This window comes from Aquila chrysaetos, chromosome 18, assembly GCF_900496995.4.
Source record: "Aquila chrysaetos chrysaetos chromosome 18, bAquChr1.4, whole genome shotgun sequence".
Taxonomy (NCBI): Eukaryota; Metazoa; Chordata; class Aves; order Accipitriformes; family Accipitridae; genus Aquila; species Aquila chrysaetos.
Genome location: NC_044021.1, coordinates 9,417,409 through 9,437,034, shown reverse-complemented (window position 1 = coordinate 9,437,034; position 19,626 = coordinate 9,417,409). Strand labels below are relative to the sequence as shown.

The window sequence follows — 19,626 nt, the reverse complement described above, 5'->3', positions numbered from 1 at the left end:
AACTTCCTAACAGCATGTAACCCAGGTTCCAAACAAATTTCCTATCTTGAATATGTAATTGGAAAAACAGATATAAGCAGTTGACATCAGATATAAAATAGTAATTACAGATACTCATATGTTTACGTGCTATCCTTTGATAGAAAGTAAAAGTTTCAAAGTGAAGTAATCAGAGGGAAGTAAATTCAAAGTAAAGATACGCTTTAACAATTATATCACAAAACAGATATTTAACTGCATGTATGATCCCATACTACCTTCCATAGTAACTTTGCTCTATTTAGCTTATATCACTGATGATACTTTCTGGGTTTTTTCTCACCTCCCTGCTGCAGGTGTATCTGCAGGTCTTGTTACCCCAGCTTACTGAAACTTTGCTGTAAGGACAGCATCATAAAATTCCTCAGAGCAACCATCTCATTCCCATCTGCTCCCTTGTACTGTGAACAGCCTCAAGTCCTTCTCACAACTTCCTTGGGCCTCATGTCTCATTCTAGCTTACTTAACTCTGTGTAGAGTGGACATCCAGACCTATATCAAAGTGAATACGTATTTTAGTTTTGCCCATCGCTTGTCCTTATCAGTCCACTTTGCCCAAGACTTACCTGAACACTCTAATCTAAAGCTACTAGAATAGCTGTCCTTTTTTAAAATCATCTAGAAATGAATTTTAAAAAATCCCTCCTTCTATGAATGTCTAGAATTTCACTCCCTCCAAAAGTCAAGTCTGTCCTGTGTTCAAGAGGAATCTGATTTTTTTCTATATAAAGCTTTTGTTTTATGGTTAATGGAAATTCAAATGTTGAAGGTTTTTTATCTTATGGCTTTGCTAGACTACAAAAAAGAATCTAGCATCTCTGAAACAAGAATTTGGCTTCTTAATGGTACAGGCAGTAACTGCTTCAAGGTCCCAGAAAACTTTGAAATCCTGTCATTAAAAATAGAAAAAGTAGATCTGACCTCTTGTTTTTCTTTTATATAGCACGGTGTAGATCTTTTTAATACATGCATGCCTACTAGCAATTTTATTTTCTTAATGTCAGAAATAGCCTGAATGATGTTGAAGTTTGATTGTGAGAAGTTGGATTTACATTAAAATATTGGATCTTTAAATGTAAGTGGTACACTTACATGTATGTATTTATTGTTTGTTGTAACATACAGGTTGAAAGCACGTAATTCCAAGACTTTGATGATTACATTGAATTAGACCATATTTTCTGAATATGAACTTTCATTTTGAAATACAAGCTGCTATAAACAGAGAAGTACTTTATCCTTTTGTTAATTTATAGTTTTGCTTATAGTGGACTGTCTATTGAATAAGCCTATATAAGTTGTTCCCCTAGCAGTGGGGAGAAGTGGTGTCAGACTGGACTGGGTAACAGTGAGGGTCTTGCAAAGGAGCAAGCTTTTCTCCCATCAGCCCAGCTGAAGTTCACATTCTTTAAAGAACTGGTAACTACAGAGTACTGGGAGTTGTTCCTAGAAAAATAAGGGTTCAAAGAAATGAAGACCAAGAAGGCCAGAGCAAGAAAATAAAGGAGCAAGAAGGAAGACAGACCCAGCTGAAAGCCCCTAAAAAGCTGCGATTCATTACAGTTCATGAAAAAGATCTAAGCAAAACCTTGACACCTATGTGGAAAGAACTCAACTGAGTGGTAAGGAGACTTGTGAAAAGTAACTATTTTCTTGAGTGTTGTCAGACTTGAAGATAGAGATGTCTTAAACGGTTTGTAACCACACCTGGATAAAAGGGCAAGCTGCAAAACCGTCATTAGGAAGTTGAAAAAGTATGGAATACCTATGAAAGGTAAAACTCCTAAAGGATGGAGAGTTTCATATGGAGCTACAAATACTGGGAAAAGACCTCAGAAAAAAACTGTGACTAATCTTAAATTAATGAGTCAGATATGTAATATGGAACAATAAAGTATGATCACAGATCATGCCGCTATTGACTCAAAGATCCAAATCCACAAAGAATCGTGGAAGGTACAGACTTGGGAAAAGCTACGAGACTATGCAAGGCTGAAGTCACCCAGGTCAGAAAGTAAATGCTTGGACACTGTGTTACTGAGCTTATACTGATCCACAAGAGAAGAAAAGGCACAAATAAGTAAGTCCAAATACTCTGCAAAGGAAAGTGGGAAAAAAAAAATTTTCAAATAAAAAGAAGATCATGATATATTGAAACATTGCACAAATGCAAGCAGGACACACATTTGGAAAGCACTGTAACCACTGCAAAAAATATACCTACTTTGAAAGGACCTGATAACCAGGGGCAGTAGAAGGAAAGGTGACTCATTCTAATGCATTACAAGGGAAAAAATGATCGAGAGAAATGCTCTGTAGATTGTCAGCAAAAGCAAAAACAAAGGAATGGACATTTCTTTGGAAACCATAGAAGTCATATACAAACATTTGGACACTGGTGCCCAGGCAAATACTGCCTCTGAAGATTCTGCAAAAATGTGAGAAAGAAACCACAATACACAGGAGAAAGCTGATTTAAATTGTGAATATATAATATTTAACTATTATTTTAATTCCTATTAAAAAAAAAAGTATGATCTTGAAAGTTAAGAATAAAATGGAATTAGTTAGGTTTGTTATAGCTGATTGGAAAGAGTCAACACTGAATTTTAAAACAAGCTAAGCCTTATGTTTACTTCAGAGGATCCTTCTTTCACAGGGGAGTAGAAAACAGAAAAGGAGAGCCTGTGGCCACAAATGAATATAAAGATAGAAAAAAATGCAGACACCCCCCCCATGAAACTTCTAAAAAATCAGATTTAGATAAATGGAAGAACTATACTGATACTGTTGGTGTATGGACATTTCTGTCCTCTCCTGTATGAGGGGAACTTGTTTTTCCCAATGTGGGAGATGGTGATCAGCAAATGGGTAATGCTCAGGAGATTGATGGCTTGCAAGCTATGAGAAACTGCATCTTCCTCTGCAGCTACCTGTCCCATAGACAGTGATTTATCGCAGAAGGAGAGAGAGTGAGGAAAAACATACAGGAGTAGGAACTGGGTGCTTTGGCACCCTGCCGAAGTCAAGTGTCTGTCTGTGACCATGTGTGGGGATCCCAGAGTCCAGGCACTTTCCCTTCACTGCTCCAGCCCCTAGAGAGAGTCTTCCCAGAGAAAGCAGAGAAAAACATTAGTGCCAGGACCAGCCTCCCCAGCCTGAGCTCACAGAGCTGGTCTTGGAGGACTCACCTCTCCGCTGAGCTGGAGACTTACCATTAAACAGGTATTTCCAAAGGAAAGCAAATACCGACATTAAGCAAGAAAGCAAATGCCTTCTTGCACAAAACCAGATGTTTTTCCCCTGGGTAACAGTGACACATACTGCTCCAGTGACATGTATTTTGAGGAATACATTTTCCCTGCTGTTTCCCTTAGGCTAGCTGGTGGTCCTGCTGCTGAACATTGCTGTCAGAGTATCTTGCCCAATGCTCATTTTGGCTGAAATCTGAGTCTCTTCAAGACAGATTCAGAACATGAATAAAATCTGTCCTGTGGAAAGAGTAAAATGACACGTGTCATGTTACAACTGGCTCATCACACATGCTTAGCTGCTCGCATAGCAGAGAACCTGTCTTGACTGACGTGGCCCTTGCGACAAAAAGCTGAAAAGCACGCTTGTTAAAAAGGTTTCCAAGCCAGCAGGTGAACTTAAATAGCAATTTCTTATATTTATTTTATGATCTTATGATTTATAACCTTATTTCAGGACTTTGGATATGTCAGAGGGCTCAGCTTTCTCAGTCTAGGCAAATATTGTGGTAATCAGACTGGTCAGGTCTTTCCACTCAGGAATTTCAAAGGAATGACAAGTACAGATCCAACTTCAGGGAGAGGAAGGATGCAGGCATGAGAAGCAGAGCAGGAAAAAGAGAGCATAAATCTTTTTTTCCATGTTTTTTTCCTACTGTTGCACAGGAAGGGCAGAGAAGAGGGGCTTCTTCATAAGGTGGGTTTCTAAAAACACCAAGGAGACCATTGCAAAATAGCAGTAACTTCCTCATCATATGGACTAGAGGGACAATGCTTTTGCATGCAAAGGGCCTAAAATATTTTGTTTAGGCTTCAGCTCCAGGATGATATACATGCAAGGAAGGGTCAGTGGATTTGGTCAAGACATCAGACAGGGCTGCACCTGTGAAAATTGCCCCTCAGGTGCTTGCAATGAGGGCTCTCACCTGGATGCCCCAGGAAAGCGGCCGGGATGCCTATAAGTAGCTTCCCGGGAGACAGGGAAGGCTTTTTTGCTTATGCTGCAGCGTGGTGTGGGAGAGCTGAGAGGTGCTGGAAGGGTTCCCGGTGTGCTCAGGCTTAGCGCTGCAGAGGAACGGGCAGACGCAGGTACTGGGCAGCAGACCGGGCGGATTGGTGTGAGGAGACGCTTTGCAGCGCCGAGATGCCGTGTCGCTTTGCGGGGGGTGGTTGCGTACCTGAGGGTCCCTGTGTGCCCCGGTGTCCCGGTGAGGGGGTCCGGGGGTGCCCAGCTCCCCCCGGGCAGCACCGCCTCGTCCCCCAGCGGCTGGCGCAGCCCCTCTGCTGTGAGGGGGGGGGCGCGCGGCGTTTCCCGCCGCTGCTGGCCCGCGAGCCGCTCGTGCGCGGCGACTTGAAAGCCGCGCTCGCGCCCGCGCGGCTACGCCGGCGTTAAGCGAGAAGGAGCCCCACGGGTGAAGTGAGCACCTGCGGCTAGGGCGCGCTTTGCGGGGTTCGGTAGTAACCTTTGGAGTAGTCCTGAGGCAGAGCTGATGCAGGGGGGGTGTACCGGGTAGGGACTAGGCAGTTACCATGATTTCAGGTGAATTTAGGGGGGAAAAGCTGAGGTAACTTAGAAGGGAGAGAAGTGATGTTTTGGGGAAAAAGCTGAGGTAACTTGGAGGTGACAAAATGAGCATTTTTGAGGGAAAAGCTGAGGTAACTTGGAGGTGACAAAATGAGCATTTTTTGAGGGAAAAGCTGGGGCAACTTGGAGGGGACAGGTGATGTTTTGGGGGTGAAAGCTGATGTAACTTAGCAGGGAGAGAGATGATGTTTTGGGGGAATAGCTGAGGTAACTTGTGGGGGAGAGGTGTTGATTTGAGGGGAAAAGCTGAGGTGACAAAAAGCATTTTTGAGAGAAAAGCTGAGGTAACTTAGAAGGGAGAGAGGTGATGTTTTGGGGGGAAAGCTGAGGTAACTTGTGGGGGAGAGGTGTTGCTTTGAGGGGAAAAGCTGAGGTGACTTGGATCTGGCAAAAAGCATTTTTGAGAGAACAGCTCAGGTAACTTAGAAGGGAGAGAGGTGATGTTTTGTGGGAAAAGCTGAGGTAACTTGGAGGGGACAAAATGAGCATTTTTGAGGGAAAAGATAGGGTAACTTGGAGGGGACAGGTGTTTTTCGGGGGGAAGCTGAGGTAACTTGGAGGTGGCAAAATTAGCATTTTTGAGGGAAAAGCTGAGGTAACTTGGAGGGGACAAAATGAGCATTTTTGAGGGGAAAAGCTGAGGTAACTTGGAGGGGACAGGTGATGTTTTGGGGGTGAAAGCTGATGTAACTTAGCAGGGAGAGAGCTGATGTTTTTGGGGAAAAGCTGAGGTAACTTGTGGGGGAGAGGTGTTGCTTTGAAGGGAAAAGCTGAGGTGACTTGGAGGTGACAAAAAGCATTTTTGAGAGAAAAGCTGAGGTAACTTAGAGGGGACAGGTGATTTTGCGGGGGAAGCTGAGGTAACTTGGAGGTGGCAAAATGAGCATTTTTGAGGGAAAAGCTGAGGTAAATTAGAAGGGAGAGAGGTGATGTTTTGAGGGAAAAGCTGAGGTAACTTGGAATAAAATCATATTTTTGAGGGAAAAGCTGTGGAAATTTAGAGGGCTTAGGTGTGACTGAGAAAATCTAAGGTACTTGTGAGAAAATGAGCCTTTTTCGGTGGAGGAAATAGGAAGTAACAGGAGAGAGTGAGCAGATTTTAGGAAAAGTCTGAAGTACTGTATAGGGATAGAGGATATGCTTTGGAGGGGAAATGTGAGGTAAATTAGAGGGGAGAGTTTTCAAAGATGTGTTATGTCAGAGGGTACAGGGTAAGCATTTTGGAGAGAAAGCATTAGGTTTCTTAAAGGGGTAATCAGCATTTTGGAGGAGAGAGTTTGAGGTAACTGAGGGGACTGACCACACATTGGGAAAGAGTGCTGTCACTGATGAGAGTAGTTTTGAGGTTACTTAGGATAGGGTGAGGATTTTAAGGGTGAAATCTGAGGTACATTAGGGAATACATTAGAAGTGATGTTGCAAGATATGGAAAGGATGAAGCTTTTAGGAGGGTATGCTGAACAAGTTGTCTGTGTGAGGATGTTCTGGCTCTAGGCATTAAAGTGCAGGAGGGATGAACAGAGGGTCATGCAGTGGGATTTTAATGGGGAAACAAAAATAATCCTTGTAGGGATTGGCTGAATTTAACAAAGCTATGGTATTTTACTTAATTTACAGTTCTGAAGCCCAGGTTCAAGAGAAAATCATGTACACATTGTCTACAGGAGGCAGAAAAGAATCGCCAGAACTCCTGGTGAGTTGAGCAAGACATTTTCACACAGTGAAGGGGTTAAGGGGTACAGAGTGAGAGTGACACTGGGGAAAAAACAGATGAGGAGGATGCCAGGATGGAAAATTACACTTGAGCCAGAAGAGGAGCAGAGGGCTGAGGAGAGGGCAAGAGTAAAGTGCCCTGGGCAAAGGGACCACCCTGCCCTCAGGGCTGGGGTCACCGAAGAGCACCACTGTCACTCTTGGTGCCCTGGCTTGCTTTGCACTGGGTGACCTCCCTGTCAGGGTTTGGGTCTTTGCTTGTGTTGGCCTTTTGCTGTGTTGTTCCTTTGGCTGCCTGGGGAGACTGACAACCCTGTAAGGAGGGTCACTGAGAGTCACCATCTCTGCACACAAAGGGGAAATGGAAATTTCTGGACCCCAAGCCCACCCTGTAAGCAGGGGAGGACCATTTGCCTGCCCCCCTCCTTCTCTGGCCACAGTGGTGGCATCTTTCTGCCTGCTGGCAGCCTGGCCAGTGTGACCCCCTGTAGCTGATCTGTGTCACTGCCTTTGCCCACCCATGAAGCCCTGTGGTGTGTTGAGTGCTCTGGCCTCTATGCTGCCTGGGGGGCAGGTCTGAGGCTCTCCTTTCCAGCTTGTGGCTAGGGCTTGGTCCCCAGAGGTTGGCTGCACAGAGCTCTCTTCTCTAGAAAGTCATGTTTGCCCCTGTCCTTGTCTATGTCTTTGTCCTTGTGGGGTGAATGAGTGGGTTTGTTCTTTAGGCCTCCTAAACTTGCTGCAGCTTAGCTTGAACTTCCCAGGAGAGCAAGAAGGGCTCTGTGCAGCAACAGGGGGGTCCCCTCTCAGCCAGTGAGTGGAGGGAGAGTCCAGGCTTGCCCCTTTCTTCTCTGGATGAAGTGAAGCCACTTGGTAGTAGTGCAGGCAAGGTGACCTGCCTGTAGTCAGGCCCGGGGTCCCTGTCTGTGTGGCCACCTGTCCTGCTCAGAAGCTGCCAGTGTGACAGCCCAATATTTGGGATGTATCCACTGACCCAGAAGAGTTACTGATGGGTAGTCAGTACAATGCATTTTCAGACTATGTTCCGTGTGTAGCAGCACTCCTACTCCACTTGGCCGTAGCTCCTGCCAATCAAATTGCATTGCACATGTTATTTTACCCTTGCAACAACTGCTGCAGTTCTTGTGGTGGTGAGTTGTGTGTTTGACTAAGGGCTACCACATGGAAGCTCAAGGATCATGGTTTTTGTGTCCCCAAACTCCCATCTGCACTCCTGATCGGGGTTTGGTGACATTGCAGTACTACAGAGAAGGTTCTGTGGTAGGCAGGAGTCTCGTGGTACTGCAGTGTCTCTGGAGGGGAGGGGGAGCAGGGAGGTTTTCCAGTCCAAGTTTGGTGCTATTGCACTCTGCTAGGCATGACTTTGAAAAGTCAGGATGGGGGTCTGCAGGTGTGTTTGGCTCTGTGGGGCTGAAGGCAGGGAAGTTGGAAGCTGGACAGGGGCTCACAGCCCCGTGGGGCTGAAATGGGGGTTTGGGCTGTGGGCAGGGTGAGGAGAATGCCATGGGGGGCTTAAACTGGGTTCCATGTCATGAGACCAGAAGGAAATGTTATGGATTTCCCCATGCAAAGTGCTGTTGCAGGTGTTTTCAAGCTAATAGAGTGCCTTCTTGGGAATGGAGACAGGATATTTAAAAGCTGGTTGACAAAGAGTATAGAGTCTAGAATAATTCCATTTTTACCTCTGAATTTGAGATCAGCATCTACTAAACATTAATCAACACCACCTGAGTTGTAACTAGAAATTTCAGTTTCTGAATTTAGTCAGAACTTCAACAGGGAAAAGAAGTGAAAACTGAAATAAAAGGAAGAGGATGTTAATGAAACTTGAACACAAAAGTTTGTGAATGAAGGCCTTTTGTGAGCTCAGACTGCTATACTTGTGTGTTTAGTTGCTGCTTTTATATATCACATGCAACTTGTTACAGGAGGCAGTTGCAGCTCATTACCTTGAAAGGGATTTAGCGATGCAACTTGCAAAGGTAATGACTTGGGCGTACTTTGGAAATACAGGACTTTACACATCTACAACAATGATGAGATAGCAGCAGCTGTGGCAGAGAATGAAGTACTTCTTCAGAAGTCAATATGAGTATCAAAATATATACCATACCTAGCTCTATATATAATGGTTAAAACAGTTTATGAAGTTGAATGTGATTTAGCACTATAAAATAAGTTGTATAGTTTTCAATTTGTAAAAAAGGGAGATGTGAGTGTTTGGCTTTTAAAAGCTTATATAACTTTTGATACTGGCAAACATTATTGACTGAGTAAGCTAAGAAATATAGTGTCCATGTAAACTATGTGACATAACCTTTTTATACAGTTATGATTAATTTTTTTCTCCTATCTTGGCTATAATCGCTTTCCTTAAGGATCTCACGTGCTACACCACACACTCCAAGAGGAATTCAATAATGCCAATTCACTCTTTCTTCACTGAATGAAAACCAAAGATGGAGTTAATTTCCCTCACTTGTGACTTGTCTCATGATCTTTCAAAGATGTGAGGGCAGCTGACATATCTGTCTACATTGGACCTATAGAAGACAAGTGGTTTTCAAGAGCAGGTGCTGCAAGTGTAGAGGGATATGCTAGCTTGGCTGAAATGGCATCAGACTTCCATGTCTAGGAAACTGAATATCACTACATCCTAACTAAAAATGCTTCCCTTCCCTGTTACTCTTCTATCACTAATTAATAAACAAAACACACACAAAAAAAAAAGCCTACTGTTTTCTGCAATTATAATAATCCTCTCAGTTTTCTTTATGTTCTGTTTTCATCTTGGGCCTCCTAAAATAAGGCTGAAAATGAGCTTCAGTTGTAAGGAAAGGAAAAAAGAGCTGGTGCTGATCATTGAAAACCACTGGATCATTTAATAACTCAAACTGTGGGCTACCAGAAGGGGAAGGCAGTAAGTTGGATCACACTAAATTTGTTCAGTAATGATTTAACTTCTGTTGTGCCTCAAGAGAAAAATCTGAGACTGTATTTACCCTGAGTTTTAAGTCAAACAGAAGTAAATTAATTTTTAATATAAAATTATTATTGCTCTTTCTAATGAGGCACTCCTAGAAATCCACTGCATTAAATATTATCAAGCTGACTTTCTCTAAAATACTCCTGAGAATGTGTACTGAATATCCTTTATTCATGCAGAAATTAAGTAGAAAATAAGCAGCAAAAACTTTAGCGTAATAATTTGTGCAGAAAGAGTCAGCAGGAAAATGGCTTTTGTTTGCAATTCTGACACTTTTTCCTCCTTCTGTACAATGTTTTGGTCCCAAACACATGACCATGTAGAAAACAGCTGCAGCTGGGGTGGTTCTGCCATCTACATGGGGGTCTCCTCTCCTGTGTCAAAAAACGTGAATGAAAGGAGCTTATTTGCCCCAAAGACTGTAAAGAGGGCACCAGGTGCCAAAGGAGAATCCCAGTGCTTGTGGAAAGAAGAGCGGGGCCGTTCCCCCGACGCACTCCTGCCGCTCTCGCTGGGCTCATGGCGGCCCCTCTGTGCTGTTTGCAGCCACCTTTTTGTTATGTCAGTGGCTCTTAGGACACTAGCACCACTTACGAAACAACTGTATTATTAATGCTGCCTAGTAGCACTGATGTGTTGAGGAGAGGCAATGATGCTGGAGCAGTTGGGGCGAGGAGGCAGCTCCTGCCAAAGCCTGTTGCAGCTGCCCCTCAGCTAACACCAGCAGCCCCCGGACGGCATCTTCCTCTTCAGCCTTGAGCCCACACGGAGTTCCCTTTATGCATTATCTTAATGGTCTGCTTCCTGTTTTGTTTTGGGTTTGGGTTTTTTTCCCCATTAGTTCCCAGCTGAAGTTTGACTGTGCTCACCCATTAGCTATTATTTAAAGTTACACTTTTCCCTGGCCCCAGTAACTATTGGGAACAGAAAGGGATACTATTTGTTATGCAGTGATGACTGAGGTTGATTGTCTGAGCTCTAGGACAAACAGGCTACCTGCTACTTGCCTGGTCCCTAGAAAGCTAAAACCAGCCCAGGTCAAGCCAAGCCTGGGTGTGTCCCAAGGCCCCGCATTAGTGACAAGTTGCTGGTAACTGAAAAACGATACTGGGCTATGTTTCTTTGACCAATATCTTTCAAAACATATTCCATGAGACCTTAAAAATACACTGTTGACATGTCTGGATAGCAGTGCTGCTACTCGTCTGATTTTGTTTTGCTGCGGGGCCTGGGAGTCTGTTTGAGCAGTGGCATCAAATGCCCAGGCATGGTCCAAAGATTGCATCAGTCTCGCACAAAAGAAATTCATATTTGAGTAGATGCGCCAAAGGAAACCAGGGATGGACACTGATGCTTGTGAAAGGCATAGGAAACTCTCCCCAGCTTTACCAAGCAAGTCTCAATAAAAGAAAAAAGAGGCTGTCTCTTAATGCCCAGTAGACAGCCAAAACTCTACTTTCTTTTCCCTTTCTAGTACCTCATGTCTCTCCTCTTCCATACACAGTATTTTATTTTTAATGCAGTAGTTTCATGGTTTGGCAAGTGGTCTGAGAAAAGTAGGAGTAGCATGTTAAAAATGAAATTACGTTGTGCCAGGGCAGAATCATACAGCAGCAGTGATAGTGTGTCTCACTACAGTAGCTTTTTAAGACCACTAATAGAAGGGGATTGTCAGTAAGGATGATCTTAGGATTTGTAGTTCATCTGAATGATGGTTACGGTAATTAAAACTTCAACCACAGATCTTACAGCATTGCTAGCATCACTGCGTTAGCATGTTTGTTATTATTCTGACTGATCTTTTATTTCAATTGCAATAGATCAGGGGCCCAGCTATGAGAGTCCATTATACAAAGCATGGACAGACTTGCAAAATGAAATAGCCTGTGTTCTGAAGTGTTTAAAACTTGAGACGTGGCAATAAAAGTTCCTTTTTAGGAAACAGTTATGTGTGTTCTGAATAGACTGCAAGTAGGCAAAAAATTGTTAAAAAGTTGTAGAAAAAGATAGTATTTTTCTACATCATTAAAAATTCATAAGTCTAGGCTAAGAATAATGTTTTTAAAAGGATTGCATACTTGTACCTGTATATGTCTATTAAAATACATGCATACTTACCTGCCGTTTTACAAATATTTATTGAAGTCTTTTTTCTCCTTTTTCATTTTTTTTCTTGTCAATAGGGCTATAGCAGTTTCTTCAAGATTATCTTAATACACCTGTTATTTCCTTTATCACGCATGAATAATGCTGTTTTTCCAAACTCCAAATGAAATTATTCTCTACTATAATGTGTTGGATAGTGCCAAGTGGGTACAGCAAATTAGATAATCCATCCCCTTGAGTCTGAATTGCTTCAGTCACTTTGAAAATGTGACTTGAAAACACAGGAAAGGCTGTACAGTTTGATGTCCTTTCCAAAAACATTTGTAAACTGTAAAATGAAAAATTCCATATTATGTGCAATTAATGGTATGGAAGTTTCCAGTGCCTTAAAACCAAACCTCTTTTTGAAAGTATTTTTCACCAATTTTTGGCTTGCTTTGCCCCCACTTTCAGTAGTTTTATGCTCCAGGGATCTATAAAGGAGACATTCGTGCTTATGTATGGAGAGAAAGAGATTTTTATGAATATCAAACAAGCATAATTTATGCAGAAACTCTATTAAAAACTCTGTTTGGCACTTTTACTTGCATTAGTAATATGAGAACTCCATTAAAATGAATTCTCCAAAAATGTGTTGGACCCCAATTCTCTCAACTCGTTCCCATAGTTAATCTTAGTTTTCATTGCCCAAGGACTGCTAATATATTAGTATTAACAATATCCTCTTTATTACCTTGCATAGAGCTTCTTACATATTCTCTTGTGTGAATATATTTACATTTATTTATACACATGCGTACTTGCAAACGCATTGGATGAAATCCTAGGCCCTCTGAAATCAATTGTAAAAATCCTACTGACTTCAGCAAGAATTGGAATCTTATTCTGATTCCTGTATTTTAGCCTCAGTACTTTTAGCCTCAGAACAGCAGATTAACCTGTTATAGGTTTATAGGTAGCCTTTATGCACTTCGTGTCCTCTCCTTGCATACAACCATGCTAACTAGAATTTGGCCATATTAGTTTGACTTATTTTTATTCACTCATCATTATTCACTCTGCATTTCTATTTGTTTACTACAATGTTGCATACATTATACTACTATGTTACATATTCTTCATTGGCTTTATTCACAGAAATCATACTTTAGTTTTTATCACTCCTTCACATTTTTCCTACTCTGGAGAGGCATGTAAAAGAAGCTTTTGTATCTTTTTAGCCTACACAAACTGTTGCTAACAAGCTACTAGAATGATTTAGGAAGCTACATTAACTGATTAAGTTCCAGAGCTGCTCCATATTGAAAATAATTAAAGACTGTTAGCTTATTTTACTACTGTATAAAGTAAGATTTATCTTATCTTATCTTCTGCCTTAACAGCAGATTGATCTTGCCAATTATCCTATTATCCATAATTTCAGATGCATTACTGAGCTATTTGAGTTCCTATCATTTAAATCTATTACCAAGAAATGCTTAAAACAAAAAGGAATCAAAGTACATGAATTGGTAAAGGTCATTTCAAACTAGTATGTGGAAAGCTTGGAATAATTTAAGGATGGATTTAGGAAATACCCCAAACATATTTGGTTAGATACTGAACGATTCCCATAGTGTATGATTCATAACTCACAGGAAGCAGATGAAGCAGATGCTGAACTGAATTATGTCCTCTATTACCTCCCTACTGTTTACTAGTGCAAGTTAGGAACACAGTTTATCTTTGTGACAATTCTAGTCCTGATACCAATCCGTATCTTCAGCTTCCCAAGCTTAGAAGGTTTCTGTATCTATTTTTATAAGGAAATTATAACATTATTATTCACAAATTACATACTATTATGATTACAGTTATGCATTAAATAATCAGCTCACTGTTATTGGTCGCTACATTTATTTGTAGTCAAAGCAGTAACTTTGAAACACATACTTTGGTGGGTGTGTACAATACCAAAAAGAGAAAATTTATTTTCTTTTAGTCCCCTATTTGTTGTGCCAAACATTTTTTTTTCTTGGGTAAGCAAAGACTTTTTCAAAATAGCCACTGTATTACTCATTGACATATTTATTTTGAAATGTACAAACAATGGAATAAGCAAAAAGCAAAAAAGGATGTTTTCTGCTAAGTAATGAATTATTCAAGCAGTTAATGATGGAAACAATAACTTCATTGAAGCTACAGCTCTCTAAGGCAACACTATGAAAAAAATGCACTGAAACAGAGCCATCCTTTAAGTTAAGAATCAGAGCAGGTGCAGGCCTGTTGTCTGAGAGTTGTTACTACCAGCTGAATGGACTGTGTCTCAGCTTTGACTGGCATGAGTAGGCAAAACTATTCATTTGCACCCCAGAAAAGAGCAACAGTGAAATGGGCTAATCCACATATCACAAAGCCTGGGAGTTGCATTTGGTTCTGCTGATACAACCACGGGCAAAAGAATGCCAAAGCATGCATGTGGAATCATTTCTAAAACACTCACGTGAAAGGCTGTCCACAGTGAAAGACATGCAAAAAGAGAATCCACACAGCCTTTAAGACACTATTCACTGTATTTATATGAAGCTAGACCCAGTATGATGCTGATGTTATGGGGAGAACTAGGTGATGAGCATAGATACTATTTCTTCCTTACTAATTATTTTTAAGTAGGACAAGCATGTGCCCATGAATCCTTTTAATTCTTTTTGCAAAGTGGTGTAGCTTTTCCAAGAAAAGTACCCCAGAACAGCCAACAGCCAGTTGATTAGGGTACTTCTCTGACAGATGAGACATGTAATTTTGTCTCATGTTGGCAATAGCTCTAAACTGAACTCTCCCATGTTGCGAGTGAGTGCCCTAATAGCTAGGCTGTTACCTCAAGTAACTGTTGCCCAGTTTTCCAGAAAATGTTTAGGCACTTAACTTCAGCTGAGGGTGTCAACACAGAATCCTTCTCTGACAGAGTTGCGCTCAAAATTCTGGGGATCTGTTGTGGTTTAACCCCAGCCAGCAGCTAAGCACCACACAGCTGTTCACTCGCTCCTCCCCACCCAGTGGGATGGGGGAGGGTATCAGAAGGAAAAAGGTAAAACTAGTAGGTTGAGATAAGAACAGTTTAATAGAACAGGATGGAAGAAACTAATAATGATGATAACAATAATAAAATTACAATAATAATAAAAGGATTGGAATATACAAAACAGGTGATGCATAATGCAATTGCTCACCACTTGCCAACCAATGCCCAGTTAGTTCCTGAGCAGCAATCTGCCCCTGAGGCCAACTCCCCCCAGTTTATATACTGGACATGACATCACATGGTATGGAATACCCCTTTGGCCAGTTTGGGTCAGCTGCCCTGGCTGTGTCCCCCTGAGCTTCTTGTGCCCCTCCAGCCTTCTTGCTGGCTGGGCATGAGAAGCTGAAAAATCCTTGACTTAGTCTAAATGGTACTTAGCAACAACTGAAAACACCAGTGTGTAATCAACATTCTTCTCACACTAAATGCAAAACATAACACTGTACCAGGTACTAGAAAGAAAATTAACTCTATCCCAGCCAAAACCAGGACAGGATCATATGTCAAGAGCAGCAGCATTTAAGCTACACCCTTTAAAGACATCACATTAGCTAATTTAGTCTAGTCCTGTTGTGAATCCTGGTATGAACTGATCAAGTGAGAGTGTTTACGCCACCTAACTGTGGAATTTAACTTAGTCAATGTAAATCAGACACACTTAATGCAGACAGCTAACTCCTTCACAGAATGATTAGGAGCTCCAAAGTTTTCTTCTTGTTTTCTTTACTGTGTTTCAGAGAAGCCTGTCTCTCACAGTTGACAATATATAAGAAGCCTAACTTAGTAGCTTAATTATGTGATTACTGCCTTAGCATTTTCCATTCAATACAGGAAAATTATGTGTTTAGTTCAGATTGTGTGTTTTGTTTCAGGAGTATGGAAGTTAGACACTGCAGTGGTAAGTATCACAACTGGCATAACTCTGTATGGATCTATTTTTGATGCCAAACACTGAGTCTCATCTTGATATTACTTTTGACTCCTGATTTTTTTAACAATAAGCAAATTAAGCCAAAGTATTCTTCCCAAGATATCCTAACCTCAGCCAGACACACAGCTCGCTCTTTATCTATTTGTAGAACCTAGCTATACCTTCTCGAGACTTATACCCTGGAGTTCTCCCAGATGTTTGCTTCAGTACATAAACTTCAGTTTGTACAGAATTCAATGGCTATGGTACTCTGTAAATGCAAACAGTATAAACACTGAATTGGTACTAAAACTGGAACACTGCTTCCTGACAACTGCTGAACTGATTTAAAGATACTTGTAGTGTACAGGCTTATAAAATTGAAATGGTTGTGCCCTACACATTGAACTATTGATTGTAATACCCATTACATTTACTTGTGGCGTCATGGCTAAAGCTTCTGAATGTCCTCATAGTATGACTACAGTCATTTGCAAGTACTGCTAAAATATCTTCTTGCAGCCTAAAGCTTTTTCTTTTCCAAAATGCAGAAAATTTGAAATTCTTTGGAGATTTCAGTCATTATTAGTAGCTGCATTAAATCTACTTTGTGTTACTCTTGTGGTTTAAAGCAGCCCTAAAGCTACTAGAGAATTCTCCAGTGAGATAGGGCTGAATAATTTTTTGTCACCCTGATGTATAGAGATTACACTCTCCCCTGCACTGTGGTGGTCCCAGCTTGTCCTGGAAGTCCCTCAGGGCAATAAACACCTAGAATAAACATATGTACAGCAAGTTCCATGTTTTTCCAACATTTGCTGAAGTTCTCGACCAGTGCACCTGAAATCTTACTAAATAAGGCTGCACTTACTGATTATCCTGGCATCCCCATGCTACAAAATTTTAACTTTATTCTTTAGCTTAATGTAGGATAAGGGGCTACTTGTTTGGGTGATCTCTTGTACTTGTCTGTCTGGGATGAAGTTAATTTTCTTCACAGCAGCCAGTATGGTACTGTGTTTTGCATTTGTGACTAAAACAGTGTTGATAACACAACTTCAGCTGTTGCTGAAAAACGTTTGCATAACATGGAGGCCTTTCTCTTTTTCCAACTCTGCCTCCCCAGTGAGTACATTGTGGGTGTGCAAGAAGTTGGAAAGGGCCACAGCCAGGACAGCTGATTCGAGCTCAAAAAAGGGACATGCCATGCTATATAACATCATGGTCAGTGATAAAAAGAAGCAGAGGGGGTTTTGGCAGGGGGGGGGGGGGGAAGGTAGTCATTGCTCAGAGGCTGGCTGGGAGGTGGTGAGTGATTGCCTCTGCATAACTTGCTTTGGGTTTTGGTTTTTTTCTGTCTTTTTCCTCTTTCCTTTGCTTATTAAACTATCTTTATCTCAACCCATGAGTTTTCTGGCTTTTTCTCTTCTTCTCTCCTCCAACCCGCTGGGGTGTGGGGTAGAGTGAGTGAGCAACTGTGTGGTCCTTAGTGGTGGGTTAACCCACAGCACCTCTACAAAATTAGTGCGTTATAAAAGACCAGTTGGAGATTCAACAATCAGTATAGCTCCCTCTAACGCAGTACAGGAGGACTGTACTGAAGAAAAAGAATCTGCATATGGGGAATGTTTCTAAAATTTTTCTGTAGCTTCCTTATGGGAAGCAGAAAATGTTCCATTGATTAGGACATTTAAAACCAGACTGGCTTTAACAAGAAAATATCATCACAGTGAAATCTTTGGCAGTTTGACAATATGATTTTATATTTGTGTTTCTATGACAGTTCTGATTCTGGAGTTCTACTGAATCATTGACAGCCATGGCAACATGATGGGAAAGGAGACAGGAGCACCATGCTATTGGAGCTGTGAAGCAGAGAGACTGTTGCTGCTTGAGTTGATTATAGCTGGTAAGAAAAATGTTGTCACAGTAAAAATATGCTGACAACCAGAAACAAACCATCTTTTTAGTCCCTTTGGGCCAATCAGTTACATTGCTCATGACTAAAACACGCTGACCATCTTGAAAGGAGCAGCACTGTTAACTTGAGTGTTTTGGACAAATTCTAACCAGTTTTGTTACTTTCATTCTCCTTAATAACTGCCTCTGTAATTTCATTTGGATGCCGTATGTTTTTTCTGTTTTAAACTGTATATGTCTTCATGATGATTGAGGTCTTCACTTTACATTATATTGGATTATGTCTGTAATATATTTCAGAATCCTTCAAAATGAGAAATGTTACAGGATAACTATTGTTTATCCCAGTCTCAATGGCTGTACTATTATTAAAAAAAACCCAAACAAACCCTAAACCATAATCTGGGTGTTTTATTGGAATAAACAAAGTAACATTTTTGAAAAAAAAGATCAAGCAGCTGTTTCTTAACTACACTGTGTGTATTTGTTTTTCTATAATCCCCTTTTATGATTTTCACTGATTATAATCTAGCTACTAGTAATTAATTCTTAATGTTTTAATTTTTTTTTTTTTTAAATAAACTTCCTCTGCAGTTTGACCTTTTCCAAGATTCATATGTTCCATATGCTTTGTTTTGAACCTGAATGTGCTCTGGTCAGCACCAGTAGCTACTATACAGAGTTTAAAAAAAAAAAAACACAAGCAAAACCAACCAACCAAAAAAAATCCCACTCTCAGAAAACTCAGCACCTCAGCATATGCATATACAAAGATTGTTCTAAACCTGTCTTTCTCACTGTAAGTTGTCATAGATTCTGCTACTGATTGAATACCAAATCTATTATTGAAAAAGAACATTTCCCACATCTCAGTAGAATATGTGGGGTTTATTGTTCTAGGACTTTTCTTCCCTTGTGATAGACAAGAGGGTGTTTCTTTTAGATCTATCTACCTGTTCTCTGACTTATTTTTTTGTGTATATGTACTTCATCTTCAGTATTAGCTACTGAATCCATCATATGTATTCTTTCAACTGACAAGTGCCTGTTTTTTTTCCGGTTCTATATCCAGTATAATAAGGTTACCCACAAACAGTGATTTAAAATATGTATATGCATCTACCTACAAATCTGTCTGTGTCCCTCAAATCTACAGGAAATGAGGGAGGCTGTAAACTCCTGTAAGAAGACAGCAACATTTCAGATAGTCTCATACTCCAGAATAATACTCTACAGAACATTAAAATTAGCTAAAATGATCTCAGAGCTATAATCTTCAACACAGAATAGTTTAATTGAGACCTCTGTTCTGAGAATATGGAGCAGGTATTAAATACAGTATCAGATAAAGACATATCTTAAAAAACAGCAAGAACAAGTCTTCTGTTAAATTTTTTATTTGAAAACTGTGCAGAGTTCTGACAATGCTCAGATGTTATGTCTTATGAACATGACCATGAGCTAAGGCCCATCCTGACATGGGCAACAAAATCCTCAGGAATGCTCTGGTGCGTATCTCCTGCACTCCCTGCTAAGGACTTCCCAGCAGAACATTAATTCTGCTGGAATGTACAGATTTCTGTTGTACTTGTTATATATGCTTAATTATGTAAATTAGAAAAATAGTGTATGTAGAGCTCAGCAAATATGAATTTTATGCTAAAAAGTATGAGTGAGTGAAAATACTCTAGAACTGGATTAAAGGCTTCCATGGCTAAGCAACAGGTTAGAAATAGTTTCATCTCTGTTGCACATTGGATGGCCTGGAGGAGTGGTACAAAGTCAGAACAGTAAATGGTCAGAGCATGTGAGAAAGACCAATGCAAGTTCCAGCATTTTTACAGTGTGAAACTGATGTAAGAAATGGGATTTCAAAACATTACTAAGAATGAAATAATGAGATCTGGGAAGGCTTTGGGAAAGAAAAGCAGAAAGCAAAAAATAACCACAAGATTGTGAGGTGAATGATAGGGTGACTGGTTAGTTGTGTGAGATGATAGAAAAGTGTCAAAGGAGAAGATTTTGGAAGAAAGATTC

At 40.8% G+C, this 19,626-nt stretch overlaps 1 long non-coding RNA gene across 3 annotated transcripts in view; it reads left to right on the top strand.

Annotated features, from left to right (window-relative positions):
- Nucleotides 1-4,229: 4,229 nt before the first annotated feature.
- Nucleotides 4,230-19,626, top strand: part of LOC115353139 — a 36,816-nt gene continuing 21,419 nt past the window's right edge. For 2 of the 3 annotated variants that reach the window (XR_003927439.1, XR_003927437.2), the window contains exons 1-3: nucleotides 4,230-4,379; nucleotides 6,493-6,568; nucleotides 17,453-17,578. This is a non-coding gene — a long non-coding RNA (uncharacterized LOC115353139). Of the gene's footprint in view, nucleotides 4,380-4,627; nucleotides 4,708-6,492; nucleotides 6,569-17,452; nucleotides 17,579-19,626 lie in introns of those variants that run through there. The other variant, XR_003927438.2, reaches the window with a different exon arrangement.